The sequence below is a fragment of the Camelus bactrianus genome, chromosome 11, assembly GCF_048773025.1.
Source record: "Camelus bactrianus isolate YW-2024 breed Bactrian camel chromosome 11, ASM4877302v1, whole genome shotgun sequence".
NCBI lineage: Eukaryota > Metazoa > Chordata > Mammalia > Artiodactyla > Camelidae > Camelus > Camelus bactrianus.
In genome coordinates, this window is record NC_133549.1 from 28,686,232 (window position 1) to 28,701,612 (window position 15,381).

Consider the following 15,381-nt stretch of genomic DNA (forward strand, 5'->3'; position numbering starts at 1 on the left):
ATATATTCACTTTTATATGTAAAGCCATTATAACTCTGTTTTAAGTGTACCCAATGGAATATAATTAAGAATGGAAAAGCACCATATTATATTTAAAAATACAAACAAGTTTTTCTTTAACAGTCAAAAAATTTAGTGTTTCCTTTTGCCTTCGAAGTGTATTTTCATTCCACTTCCAACTGAATTTTATCCAACTGTAAGGTTTTTATTATTTAAATCCTGTGTTTATCACCTTATCTACTACATGAACTGTGTATATGAATATGCATTAGCTCTTTAAATTTTTCTTATGGCCATAGGGTTCTAAGTTTTAGAATTCCCTCTAAGATTGTGTGATTAAAATAATTATTAGTAATCTATAAATGATAAAGCCTCAGACATATAATATGAATGTTGATAAATCTTTAACACAAAAAGAGAAATTGCATTACTTAATGAGATGGATGGGGAGACGATTTTTGGAGTCTTGATAAAAGAGAAACCATATTGTCTCTGGATGTTTTTATGCCTCAGAACAATGTTAACACAGTAAAATGGTAAGAGTCAGGTTGAGTGGGCTTTAGGCTTCCCTTCGTCCAGGGGGAGGCAGGAGATTGTTGAAAGGGGAGTTGATAAAAGAGAATCCTCATGTCTCTACCTGGGTCTGTCTCAGCCAGGTCAATTTTTAAATACAGGTCACATGGAAATTGAGGGTCTCCTTTGCTTCATTACACACCCAGTGTCCCGGAATAGAGGTTGAAGAGCCAATCCGGGAGGCCTGCCTGATCTGGGACTTTGGGACTCTATAGCCTCCTCTTAATCCCTGCCTTCGCTCTCCAGCCACACTGGTTCCTCTCAGTGTTTCTCTGCCTCAGGGCCTTTGCATATTCTCTTCCCTCCTCTTCTTCTTCTAGTTATCACCTTCTCATTCTTCATTACCAGCCCTAATGTCACATCTTAAGGGAGTCATCCTTTCATGGACATGCCCCCCATCCCTCCACCCCCATATCAGACAAGTCCTTCTGTCATAAATCCTCATGGAACTGTTACTTCCTCCAGAATATGTCTGTCCACAAGGAAGAATCCTCCCATACATGTGATCAGTTGTCTCTGTCTCCCCAGGTATCAGGACTGGGGACACTTTTTGCTTATCACCAAGGTTCCAGAACATGGTTGCTGGTTATTAAAATACCTGCGAAGAGGAAGTGTACTGGGCAGGCTGGGTTCCCTTCTGAAGCAGAACTGCGGGAACCAGAGGGAAAAAGCAACTTTGCCTGAAGCAAAGGTTACATTCCGGTCTCTCTCTCCCCCACCAGAGGCCACTCCTCCAGGACCAGGCTTTGAGGAAGCCCCTGAGCGAACACAACATTTATTTGCTCTTCCTGGGAACTCAGACTGGTGAGCTTGGCCACCCAGCCCTCTGCCCCCACCCACTCCCACCCTTTTCAAACACTAGGGATGAAGAAGGTACATAGGTACCACCGGAGCTGATTTTTCACTGAATTTCAATATTTAGGAAAGATAAGGTATGGAGCTTTCCGGAACATAGCAGTTATTTGAAATAGGCATTATTGAGATAAACTAACATGAGTTTAAGCCACAGATGGCATCCTGATTTGGTCACTTTTACAATTCTGTGAATTGGGGCATGCTACTAAACTTCTATGCACCTCAGTTTCCCATCTGACACGTGAGCATGGTAAGAGGCCCCCCTAACAGAGCTGTTTCGGGGATCAAGGAAGATGATCCTTGCTCAGCGCCTGGCACACAGCAGACGCTCATACGCTCCGTATTGCCTGGCCTCGGGAAAGTGAAAGTGCTTACAGGTGGACGATGCAGGTGGTCCATGGGGAAAATAGCCTCAGATGCTCCAGAGGACTTGGAAATAAGGAAAACAAATGTATCCCCTGGGCACTAAGGCAAATAATGGATCAGAGCAGAAATGAACAGTGGCATCCTGAAGGGACACATTGGCTCCTTGGCCAACAACACCAACAGGCTGTGCACAGAAGGGGCGCCCAAATGGCTACCAAGCTCATGAAGAGACAACCAGACACATCAGTGACCAGAGGAATGCCAATTAAAACGAGAGTGAGATGCAGTGCTACACCCAGCCAACTGGTAACAGTGAGGAAGTTGGGTAAATGCCACTGGCTGATGAAGATGGGGTCCCTTTCCTTGGGGGTGAAGTGTGGACTGGTGCAGCCTGTCTGGAGAGCAGTCGGGAGTGCTTGGTGGAATTAAGTCAGCCTGCACCCTCTGATCCAGTAATCTCTCTCCCTCTCTATGTCTCAGGGAAATCCCTAAGGGGAGTCAGTGCAGTGTTGGTGGCAGTGGGAGTTGCAGGCAACCTCAGACTAGGGAATAAATAACTGAAACGTGGAGGATGCTCACGGTGGAGCGCCATGGAGTTGGGACAAGCAAGATTGCCCGCATGTCTGTGTGCAGGTTTTACAAAGTCTTGAGTGGGAAGGAAGGAGGAGAGAAAGCTCTGTAGCACGATCCCATGTTGCTTCAGTGAAAGCACACAGAGCACCTCTTACTTTGAAGGCTTCATGTCTGTTCCAGGGTCTGTAGTAAGCCCATCGGAGTGAGTGCCTTTGTAGGGAAGGGGCCCAGGAGTGGGCATCTGGGATGAAGTGGGAAAGTGGAAAAAAGTGGAAATAAACCAAGAAACGGGACTTGAAAGGGCCAATGATGATAGGGTGCTCAGCACTGAGACAGGTGATCAACTCAGCTCTTGTGCGTGTGATTCCCCCCAAAGGAATCCATGTGCCTGGAGAAGGCAGAGCCTTTCAGTATGGAGTTGGCTGTTCTGAGCGCATAGGCTGCACGTGGCTCATATTCCCCCGGCAGCAGAGCTGGGCTGTGTCTCAAGCCAGACTGACGGGAAATGAGAGCAGTTGGAAACCCAGGTCCAGGAAAGAGGGAAGAACGTTGGAAAAAGTAGACTATCTGGCTAAATGCAAGAGACTCAGGGGAGGTTTTTTGTCTTGTTTTGTTTTGGGCCTTTTCCCTTTTATTTTCTTTATAAACCTTTGTTTAAAATTATAACACTGTCTTGAGGGATTTACGACATGGGCAGATATATTACTTGTAACAACTAGAACTTAAAGGATGAGGGTGGTTGTGGGGCTATAAAGTGGCCAGATTTCTATATTTTATGTCAAGTGGTATATTATTAACCGTAAATGGACTGTAAAAAGTTGAGGATGTGTATTGTAATCTTGAGAGCAACCACTGTGAAAGTAATACAAAAAAGAATGGTTAAATAGTGAACTGGAAAATTACAATTAAATGGAATCCTATAAAGTATTCAAATAATTGTAAACGGCAGGAAAGGAAGAATAGGTGAGCAAAAAAAAAAAAAAAGTCAAGTAGAAAACAAAAAAGTAAAATGATAGATGAAATCCAGCTAGCTTTATTAACAATTACACTGTGTTTGGGTACAATTAAAACACAGACATTGTAAGAATGGATTAAAAAAAATTTGTGGCACCCCTATGCTGTCTAGAAGAGACACTCAAAAACACACAGGTAGGTTGAAGGTAAATGGATTTACCATGCAAACTGTAAGCATAAGAGGGCTGAGGTGACTACATAAATATCAGATAAAATAGATTTCAAAACAAAACTTTAAACAGTGATATAAAGAAACAGCTTTCAAAACGATAAAAAGCGATCAATTCAATAGAAGACATAAGAATCATAATGTGTATACACCCAATGGTAGAGCTTCAAAATGTATGAAGAAAACTAGACAGAATTAAAGGGGGAAAAAAAGACAATTTCACAATCCAAATTGGGGAATCTAACACCTGGACAAAAAAAATCAGCAGACATAGAAGATCAAAACAATGCCATCAACCACCTTGGCCTGACTGATATATTTCTACCCTGAACAAATAGCACACTTCACAACTTTTCAGGTGCTCATGGAAGGTCTCAGCCAAGATCTGTCCTACCCAGAGAGGTGTTTGGTTTTGGGGGTTTTTTTTCCCATGAAGCCAGCTCTATCCATTGTTGAATATACATATAAAGAGTGAAGCTACAATTAGAAAAAAATGCATTTTATTTTCACTATTTTCTGAGTTCTTCTGTATACTGCAAAAGCACATTTTCTGTATAAAATTTAACCAAATCTACTGTTCTGGTTTTAAGACAGAATGGTAAAGCAAACATCAATTTACTTGAAGGAGGCCTTGCTGACTGCCAATGAAATTAAGTCATAGATGCTCTAACTTAATAATCCAATCACTGAATTAACTGGCTTCATGCAGCATTATCTGTAAAATGTGGGTCTCCAGGTTTGGCCACTTTAATAGAATCACTAACCTGTCTGAGGACATTTGCTGTAATTGAAGGCTGCAGAAGAGCCAGCCAGCTGTGAAGGGCAGCGTTTCATCAGCTTTATGCCTTGATTCTCCACTCTCACCTGGACTGTCGCAGTCACCCCTAGTGGCTACCTGGATGGCCACTCAGGCCTCCCACAGTCCACTCTCCTCATTAGCTCCAGAGAGCGCCAAGACACCAGTGTGGTCACACCACTCCGTGGTCCAAACCTTCAATGGCCTTGCACTTGGGATAGAGTCAAACGTCTTCCATGTGGACCAATGGGATGTATCTGGTCCAGCCTCAATAACTCCTCCATCTCCATTCACCACATTGCTCTTGCCTCTGATCTAAAATTGGATCCCCTTATAATTATCTGGGCTTTCGCATGGCTTCAGATGTCTTTGTACATCACGAGGGTCCCAGCATTGCAGCCGGAGGAGCCCTGGCCCTGGAGGACCTTCCCAGCCTGGGTTATGCAGCCTCACACATCTCCCACCACTCAGTGCCTGGCTTCCCCCTCCAGCCACAAAGGGCTCCTTTCAGTAGGGCTGTCTGCCTCAGGGCCTTTGCACTCTCTGTTCCTTCTGCCTGCAAAGCTTTGTCCCCCTCTTCACCTGATTATCTTTCTCATTCCTAGTCTCCCCCCACCCCACCCCCCGTTCATACATCCTGTGCGCCTTCTCACCCAGAGCCTTTGCTCAGGCCATTTCTGCTGCCTACAATGTCCTTCCCTCTTTCCCCTTTTATTTAGTTCATTCTCCCTCAGCCTTTCTGTCTCAGATCAAGACACAGGTAGGTTGAAAGTAAATGGATGGAAAAGTATTTCTTCTCAGGGAAGTCCTCCCTGATCCCTGTGCAGTTGTCCCCTGTGCAATATTAATAGGTCCCTAACCCTTTCGTTCCTAGCACTTGTAATCACAACTTCACTGATGTGACTTTACCAATGTCTGACTTCTGTGCCCCTCCCCCACTCGAGCCGAGGGCAGGGCAGGGCCTTGGTGTCTTGTTCGGCACATCATCCCCGAGGGCCTCACGCTGCCTAGGGCAGAGTATCAATAAATGGCAGTGGTTGACTGAGGTTCCCTGGCCACTTGAGCAGTGCGTGCGCCCTCTGACGGTAACTCACTGATTTGACCTCTGCTCTCCCAAGCTGTCTATAGACAACAGAGTGCAATGCCCAGTCCATGTGCCTTTGCAAAAGTGATGTCCTCCCCTTCCTTCTGCCTATGCACACCCCTGCCTCCTCCTACCTTTTTTGGTTTGAAAAACCTTTTCCCCGCCATCCCAGCAACTCACCCCGAAACCCACTGAACTTGGGATGCCATGAGGAATTGCTGTCTCTGCTCGTTCAGCCTCAGCAGTTGAATCACTCACGCCCCTCCCTCCGCAGCAGTTACCTGCAGCCATTCCGCCCCCTCTCACACCCCTCCAACCTCTGTTCCTTCCGGACTCTGAGTCTTTGCTAAGGCAGATCCTTCCCCACCCAGAATGACCTTCCTGCCCTTGGGATGGGGAGCCCAGCAGGAAGCAAAATGCCCAGATGGCATCACATGGTCACGTTTTTATCATCAAAGTTGAAGGCCCATGGGCACGGCCCAGGCTTTCTCTAAGTCTGGAGAATGGCGCCTCTTTGCTCTGACCCCCTCCCCAGTCCCAGTCACTACCTCCTGCTCCAGCAGCCCCCTTACCAGCTCCCGGGCACCAGCTGCTGCCTCCAATCCATTAGTGACTCAGCGGATCTCAAGGAACCACTGCTCCCAACGAGCCCCTCATCAGCTCAAGAACCTAAGGTGGCTCCCTAATACTCCTGTCTAAACCCTTCCGCTTACCTCTGAGGGTCTTCTGCAGTCCACCCCACCTCACCTTCTCTGCTGTAACCTGACTGGCCCTGTCAGTGCCCCAGCAACAGACATTATTCATATTGTCCTCATCCCTCTGACTTTCTGATCTTATTCCTAGCCCCAGAGCCCAACTCAAGTCCTCTCTCCACACAAAGCCAAGCCTGGGATGGCGGCTGCAGGCTGCGCTGGGTGTCTACCCCCAAGAACACACAAAGCCCTGAGAGCCTGCTCCCCGCTAAAGCACTGAGAAGCCAGCACTGTTCCCCAGGAGGTTAATCTGAGCTCATTTTTTTCTTTTTTCCAACTGGACTATCAGCTCCTTGATGGCAAAGGAAGAAATCACTTCCTCCTTTGTCTTCCCCAGAGCGGCTTGCACAGGGCTCTGGACAGAACAGATAACCCAAGACTGGCATCGGGTGCACAGTGAGGAGCCTGGGGCCAGAGCCGAGTCTGCCCAGCCAGCAAGGCTCCCGCAGTGTCCTCATCTGTCCAGACAGTGGGCGGACCGAGTAGACCTGCGCCGTCCAGTCCAGTAGTCACTGCCCACCCTTGGCCATGGAGCACTTGAAATGTGACAAGACCAAACTGAGATGTGCTGTAAGTATAAAATACACGCCAAATTTCAAAGACTTAGTATGAAAAAAAAAAAGTAAAGTATTTCATTAATAAGTTTTGTCTTGTTACATGCTGAAACAATAGTGTCTTAGATACAGTGGGTTAAATAAAATATATTATTAAACTAATTTCACCTGTTGCTCTTTACTTTTTTTTTTAACATGGCTGCTAGAAATGAAATTATCTATGTGGCTGGAGTTTGTACTTTCTGTTTCTATTGGCCAGCACTGGGACAGAACATCAGTCCTGGAAGGAGTCTTGGAGGTTATAGAGTCTAAAGTTTGCCTTTTCCACATGAGAAAGCAGACCCAGAGAGGGACAGAGCCTTGCCTGAGGTCACACAGGTGTGAGGTCAGGGCAATGAATGAGGACTGGAATTCCGCTTCCTGGGTCTTCGTGGTTTGGGAACAGGTGATGTGCAACACTGGAGGTACCTACAGGTGGGTGCCCACAGTTGGTTCTCAGCAGCAGAGGATGCCGAGAAGATGCATGAACTCAGAACATAGCTCTGTGGAGGCTCCCACCCATACCCCCTGCTCAAAGCTGTCTTTGCCCACTTGCTATGCTGACCACACACCCAGACACCTGCAGGGCAGATTTTAGTGGATAATCAATAGTCCAATAGGGCAGGCTGCAAAGCCCCAAACCTAATTATTTTGTTCAGAAACTTGTCTGTAACTAAAAGGCGTCTGAGAAATCACTGTCACCATCTCTGAAGGGGGGAGAGAAATCCAGTCATTATGACCAAATTGGATTTATATTGACTGTTGTCTTGTAGAAGGTGTCATCTCTCTGCAAAACCAGTGTTTGGGTGCCTCAGGGACATAACACACACACACACAGGAGGGCCATCCCTTTTCTGGGAGGCTTTGGGAAGGTTCTGGTCCACCCTTGTCCCACAAGTGGCCAGAGCTGCTGTTACCTGGGTGACTTTCTGGGTCTTAATTTTGAAGTGCCAGATTTTGCCACCCTAATTCCTCTGAGGAGAGCAGAAAATGAATCCCTTTCAATGGCAGCATGGAGGGACTGAATGTCTTCTGCAACCCCAGGCATTCTCCAAATCCCGCAAAGGAGAGAAAATACTTAAGGATGAGAAGTCTTTTGAAAATTAGTTAAGACATTTGTATGTCAAGTCACTTGTGTGACTTCAGAATTGCAATAGGAAAAATCTGGAAATCTCTCTGTAAAATTAAGTGGTGGTCATGCTTACAGTGAAATCCCCAGGGACCACTTAGGAAAAATGAGGTAGTGGAGTGTTTGCCATGGAAAACTATCCAAGGCATTCTTCAGTGAAATCAAAGCTCACGAGACAGAGTGTCACCTATGGTCCATTTAGGAAAACAAGTGAACTTATCAGAAAGTCTACACACACGCGTGCTCATGCAAAATGCAGCCAGCTCCGTTCTGGATGGACGTGGTCAAGCCACAAGGGTGTTGACCATAATTAGTTCCAGGGACTGAAAATAGTGGGGGAAGGGGAGTTTGGAGGGGGGAGATTTTTACTTTCCACAGGTGATTTTACGCCCTTCCACATTTTTTGAAGTGTTATTTACCACAAATTTTTATTGCTTCTTTCTCATATTTTTATCAAGGGATATAGCTTATGTACAGAAGAGAGCACATATGTTCACAGTGTGAAAAATAATTGTTTGGTGAGCTCGAAGCAGGCTCGGCCAGAAGGCCAGAGCTCCTGGGGGCCTCTCCTCAGTCACAATCACCTCCTTTCCCCTTGACTTCCTGACTTGTTTATCTGTTCCTTGCTCTTTATAATTTTACCACCTGTGGCATTTCCTTAAACTACAATTGAGATTTACCTAAATTTTTTAAAAAGTTTTTAAGTGGAATAATCCTGTAGATGTTCTCTATCTGGTTCCTTTTCAATATTACCAATATCACCGGTGAGATTCATCCTTACCGTGTATACCTGAAGTGCACCAATGTTCACTGCTGTATAGTATTCCGCTGCATGACCGTATCGCAATTTCTTTGTGCATGGACAAAGGGGTGTCCCACACTTGGGGCTGTTATTAGCAACGTTGCTGTGGTGATGTGTGGCTCGGTCCCCGGTGCACTCTGGCATGTTTCTCCTCCCTGGGAGGGGAACTGCTGAATCACGGCAAACCCACAGCTTCACCTCCCCAGGAAATGTCAAACACTTTCCAAAATAGTTGCAGAGATACATTTGCTAATTTTTAAAGTTTTTTTTCTTAAGGTCTCTATGCAAATGGAATGATGAGGAGGTGAAAGGGTTGTAAATTGTGTGCCGGCCTGCTTCAGACCTTTCCCTGTGCTCCCCACGGCTCGTATCTCCCTGGAAGATGAGGGGACAGGTTGGCAGGAATGCTGGTGACACTGAACCCCACACGTCCCCAGAAGGAAGGGATTCTCCAAAGTGGTGAAGCCAAAAGCCCTCTGAGCCTACATGCCCAGCAGCAGACGCCCATCCTTCTATCTCTACTGCGGGCAGCTGTGCCCGAGACTGTGCAGAGTGACATGGGGGCCTCTGATCTCCAGATGGACCCCGCGAAGATGAAGACAGAGAGCAAGAGGTCAACAGGACCACAGGCAACATCACCAAGTTCAGGGTGTTTAGATAGAAGCTGTTCTTCCATTCAAAAACTCTTTGCTTTTTGCATCCATTTGGCCTCGGGGAGTGGGGGAGGTAACATGCATCCAAAAGAAACCGATATGAGAAGACTCAGCCTGGGGTAAGAATGCCAGCCTGAACCTCCAGGGGGTCCAGGCAGAACAATGGCCCTACATGGGACTGGCTGGACCGTGTGATTGGCTTTGGGGAAAGACTCAGGTCGCCTTTGTAACAGGCCTCGTGTCCCTTGGTCACCGGTCACCCACCGGTCATGGTCACCGTTGGGAAGGAGAGAGGGAGGGGACTGCGGAGGGCTGGAAGGAAGGCCACAGAGGGCTGCTCTGTGTGCAGCCATGGGGCCCTCCTGCATTGCAGGAGAAAATCCAGGAAAGGCACAGGGTGAGGTCAGGGCCCAGAGAGTAAATAGCACCAGCCTCATCTAATAACATTTCTTCCACAAACATCCTGCTCTGAGAATGCAGAGTCCAGCTGGGCAGACTCGCAGGCCCACTCATCACACAGTGGGCGTGTCGGGGCCAGCACGAGGCGGGCAAGGGAGGAAAGGCGGGCAAGGGGGTGGGTCTTGAGGCCTTCAGGTGGGACACAGAGCCCGGAGGCCTTGGAGTGAAGCCCTGGGTCCACTCGGAAGGGAACAAAATGGGATTTGCTCTCTTTCCAACACTATCCGAGCGAGGTTCCCTACTTGTTTAAAAGGAACGCAGGATGTTGTCGTCCCAGGTGGGTTTGCACCCTAAATGCATGTCCATCTGTGTGTCAGTCTCTACATGGCCAAATGGCCCGGAGAGCCTGCAGTCTCCTTGGCCGTCTACATCACAGAACTTTCCATCTGGAGGAAGCCTCCGGGAATCCTTGGCTGGTGGTTTTCATTCCTAACCTACCCTTTCTCTCTTTCTTTCTTTTTTTTTTTTAAGTTATGGACGTCTTGCTTCAAACAAAATGTCATAGGGAAGCAGAATATATAAAGCAGAGCAAAGCAGAGCTACTCAGGCCAAAATGGGGATAAGTGGCTGGGATCTTTGCCTGGCTTTGCCTGGCTTTCAGAAAACTCCCTATGAAAACCCCTAGGCTACTTCGGGCCCCTTACTCTGGAGACCCTGAGGCCTGGAGAGGCGGTCCTGACCACAAGCTCTGGGAAAGCAGAGGCCTGGTTGGTCTTGTACCAGACTGAATCCCAGCACCCCCTCGGGCCCGGGGCCTGGCACATAGTAGGTGCTCAGTAAATATTTATCGGATAGTGACATATGAGCAAGGCTAACCTCCTTTGCTTTTCTACACATGAAATTGCTTTCCTCAGGTCTAAAGGGGGCCTTGAACCTCACAGAGGCCCCTTAATTGCCTATGTCTTACATTTATGGCATATGAAAGGGTTTTATTCTCTGATCTAAACGGCAAGAATAAAAGAAGAGCAGGAGGATGAAAAGAAGTCATAATTTGCATCCAAGATGGAGGAGCCCTTTGTTGTCCCGCATTCACGTAACTTCAAAGTTCTCTGCTGAACCGATAGATGCACGTCAGTCACCATGGCAACCACCTAGCTGCCCAGGCTGCCCAACCCTGACAGCCCACTGCCAACCACGGTGTGTGCCTGGCTTACGGGGAGCTGGGGGTCGGGGAGGGGGAAGACACAGGGGCTACGGTGGGTGGGGAGTCTGAGCACACAGTCAGCCTGGCCCCTCTGTCCTCCAAATGTCTTATTGCTTCTCTGTTGGGGGAGGGGGGTCTGAGTCACCACTTCCACCTCAAACACCTGCTCCGTACCTGAGCAAAAGAAGTGCTCTCCTGAAGGGCTATACCTCAGTGCCGGACACAACATCATTAAACAAAAGCTTGTGAATGAGTAAATGAAGTAGCAGCCAGAGTTACCTAAGAGCTTCTAAAGTACTCACATACCGGGCCCCACCTGAAATCAGCTGCATCAGAATTGCTGGGAGGTACACTTAAGACTGGGGGGCTTCGTAAATGCTACCCACGCACCTCTCAAGTCAGAGAGGGAGCGAGAAGAAAGTGGAGCCAAAAGAGCCTCCTGGGGCATCAGCTTGAGCAACTGGCAGGCGGGGTGGAGTGGGACCCCGGGCAAGGTCAGAGCCCAGTCCTGGACTTGCTGGGGAGGGATACTGGGGAAGCAGTCATGAGCCTGCCGTTCTAGGGGGAAGCCAGGACTGGAGATGGTGCTTATATCCACCAGAGTGGATGAGGCCAAAGAGAGGGGATGGAGACTGGGAAGGAATGAAGGGTCCAAGCTGTAAGCCCTGGAGCCCAGTGAGGAGGGCCCAGCAAAAATCACGAGCCTCAGAGACAGAACAGCAGACAACGTGGTATTGTGGAAGCCAAGAGGAAGAGCCAAACGCAGGCTGGGGACGAAGGATGCAGTCATGCCAGGGGACCCCAGGGTACCAAGTGGGGAGCCGGGGAAGGATGCCCCTACCCCATGTGTGCTGGGGTGCTGGCCACTGCAGGTGCCCCACCTGGGTGGGGGCTGCCCTTGCTGCCTGGGTCCACAAGATCGGGACCACCCCCAGAATCTGCGGGGCTCACTGAGTGTCCTGCAAGCTGACTAAATGCACCCTTTTCCCCAATCACAGTGAGAGGGGCTGGAGAAAGCAGAAACAGCTAGGAAGTTTTTAGGAGCTCACGAAGCTGGGCACTGGGCTACAGCACCTCACATGGATCATCTTGTTCGATCCTCACAGTAACCCTTTGAGGTCAGTACTGTCTCTGTGTTGACTGGCCAGCCAGCCCATGTCCACAGGCAAAGGCCTTAACCACTAGGCTGCATTGTTGCTTCCTGGTCTGCACAATGAGGGAGCTCTGGGGAAGTTTCTGGGCTGGTGTCCAAGTGCCTTCCTCTTGACTCTATCCTCCTTCTGGGCGTCTCTGGACAGTGGGCAGTCTTACCGCCTAGCAGAAACCAGGGCACAAATATTGTTAGTTTGTGACCTCACCTAAGGTTATTCACTGTGTGCACACAGGCCGGTGTGGCTGGAGGGGACCCGGTGGCCAATGGGAATGTGGCTGGACCTCTGTCTGGGGAGGACATTGGAAAGGCCAGCAGGAGGCTGGCTTAAGCGGATGTCCCCCTGGACAGCATTTCCTTCTGTTGAGTACCTATCAGCTAGGGGCATGTTTGGGACATTTATTCAATTTAAAGGGCCCTCTTTATGAAAAACATACAAAATTACCAATTCAAAACTAGATTTGAATACGAATATTTCTTTAGAATGAGAAAAAAACTAACAAATCAAAATGCTGACAAATACAAACACATACAACTGTGTAGCACATTGTCAGGGTGTGTTCTGGCTAAGGGAGTCCCGGGTGAGCCAAAAACCATGACCTTAAACTTTATCAGTTTCCGGATAAATCACTTCTGCCTTTGACACACGGACCTTGATCAGAGTCAGTGAAAGGCTCTGATCCTTTGTTTCAAGCACCACCTTCTAGGGCTCAGCCTGACCCACCCAAATTGGGGAGGGGTTAGTGTTAGGGAAAGTTCCAGCAGTTCTAAGCGGAGCCCACCCCCGTGGTCTGGCACAAGCATTCAGGGTAAAGGCTCTGACCTGAGCACCAGCATTCATCTTCTCTGTAGGTCAGTCATAGGGATTTAGTCACACCACAGACATATACTGAGTACCTACTGCACTCCAGCCCCATGCGGGGGCCACATACCATGAACCACGTAGATGGAGCCTAAAAGGTTTAAATGTGTAACACGGGCTGAGAGCCTGGCACATATTAGTTGCTCATTAAAACTCATTAAACCTCCTGCCCATTTGCCAGGCACCCTCCCAGTTCAGAGCAAGGCATCCAGTAGCCCACAGACCAGTGCCCTAGGAGAACAGGTCACTTCAACTTCCCACCCATCAAAGCAGCAGCCACTCAAACCCAGGAGGTCAGCAGGACCACAGGCGCTGCACAGGCCCATGCTCTCCTTTCTGGAGAGACCCAGAAGCAGGGCCACAGCCAGAACTGGCACTCCAGCCAGGTCTTCTGAGTCCTAGTCCCTCTGTCCCTACAGTCTTACTAGGCCTCCCCAAGCCCCCTTTGGTCAGAGCTTGCCTGGCCCTGGGCGCCCCCCCCCCCCACCAACTCCCACTTAGGACAGTGGTTCTCAGTGAGAATCACCAGGCAGCAGCTTAGAAACAAAAAGTGAGCCGCAGCGCCAGGACACAGCCACTTGAGGGCATCACTCCCAGGGCCTCCCACCCAGCAGACTGCAGACGGGGCAGGTCATCTGCATATTGTGGAAGCTTCCAGGTGTCTTTCTTGCAAGCTCCAAACCACTGGGAAGGCCCTGCTCTCCTGAGCAAGGCTGGTGGGTCTGAGAAGGACACATCCAGGGTGAAAGGGAGGTAATGGTGGCGTTACTGACAGGACATCACCCATCAAATGGCTGAGACTCAAGCGGTAACATTTCTGGCACTGACCTGAGCTTGGCAGGACATGTGATTTGAGGGTCCCAAGACAGCCGTCCAAGGCAGCTGCTCCGAGGACATGGCTCCGAGGACATGGGTCCGAGGTGTTGCTTCACTGGATGTCTGTGGCGAGGACAGAAGTCCGAGGCATCCCCTCTCAGGGCCAGGGAGGAAAACGGGTCGGAGGCCCCCCTTTCCAAAGGACCAGGAAGGAAACAACCGCTCCCAGAGGCCCTTTCCTCTGAGGCTCTGGGTGGCGGATGCGCCACCTGCTGGCGCCAGAGAGCGGGCCCCGCGCGGTCTGGTGGCGCCACCTGGCGGTCACTTAGGGACGGACTCGGCTTGGGGTCTGGGTGAGTTGGGTGTGTAGTAAGTGATGGCTGCTCTCCTGGGCATCTGTGCACCTAAATTCTGCCCTGAGTTCTCCCATGTGTGGCAGACACTGCGAAGTACAGATGAGAGGATTAAAAGAAAGAGAAAAATAATAATGAAAAAGACATATTATTTTATTCTTGCAGCTCAGAGTTTGGAGAGGACCTAGTTACAATCCTGTAACAGAGGAAGGGGTTACAGTGAATGCAGTGGGAGCATGGAGGAGACCAGGGTGACCACTTCCAGGAGTCAGAGGACACTATCCAGAGGAGGGGACATGTGGGCTGAAGCATGAAGTTAAATCTTCATCGATTCTAGAAAGGAGGAGGGCATTCATGCTGAGAGCAGCTCATGCAAGGTTCTCAACTCTGACCACACACTGGGATCAACTGGGGACCTTTTAAAAAGCCCAGGTGGCACCCCCGACCAATGACGTCCGAGTCTCAAGGGGAGGGGGAAACACGGGCACTCTTTGAAGCCCCCAGGTATCAGTGGACAGGCAAGGTTGAGAACCACAAAGCAAAGGCCTGGAGGAATGAACATACATTCCTGCCCAAGGGTGCAGGAGTGAAAAGCTCAAAGTGGAGGGAATACGGGGTGCATGGGGCAGAGAGGCGAGAAATGAGGAGCAGGGAGGTATGGCTGGCCACCTCCCCAGAACCACAGGAGAATACCCACTAGCAAATGAAATAAGCAAACGATGTGACCCTTAATTTGCATAATATGTATCCCTGACAAACTCCATGTTTGCCTTTGAACAGGACTTTCTACTGCCTCGAGGAGGGAGTGTCTGTGTCTGAGAGATTCAACACCACCTGTAATTACCTCCATAGTTCTCAGGATGTACCTGATTGTCTTTAGGATCCTCTCTGAGCCTGGAAAACAGCAAGCACTCCATGAATGTTTGCTTAGCGAAACTTTGAATAGCCCTTCCTTCTGATCATGTGCTGTCATCTGAGTGGCCAGTCTTGATTACCTTTGGGTCTGAGGGGCTTTGCTGCACATAAACTGGGCTACTGTGACTTCAAGGATGTCACCTAGGCACCTGTGGCTCTGCCACACATGCCAGCTCAGGAGCGTACCCACGGAATGAGTGCCAGCTCTTTCTCGTACCAACCCATTCACATAGGTATCAACACTTTCACAGGCCGACTCAGTCAGGAGGTGCCGATCAGTGCTGCTTGCTGAGATCCCTGGTCTACGCCGAACCTGGCAATCA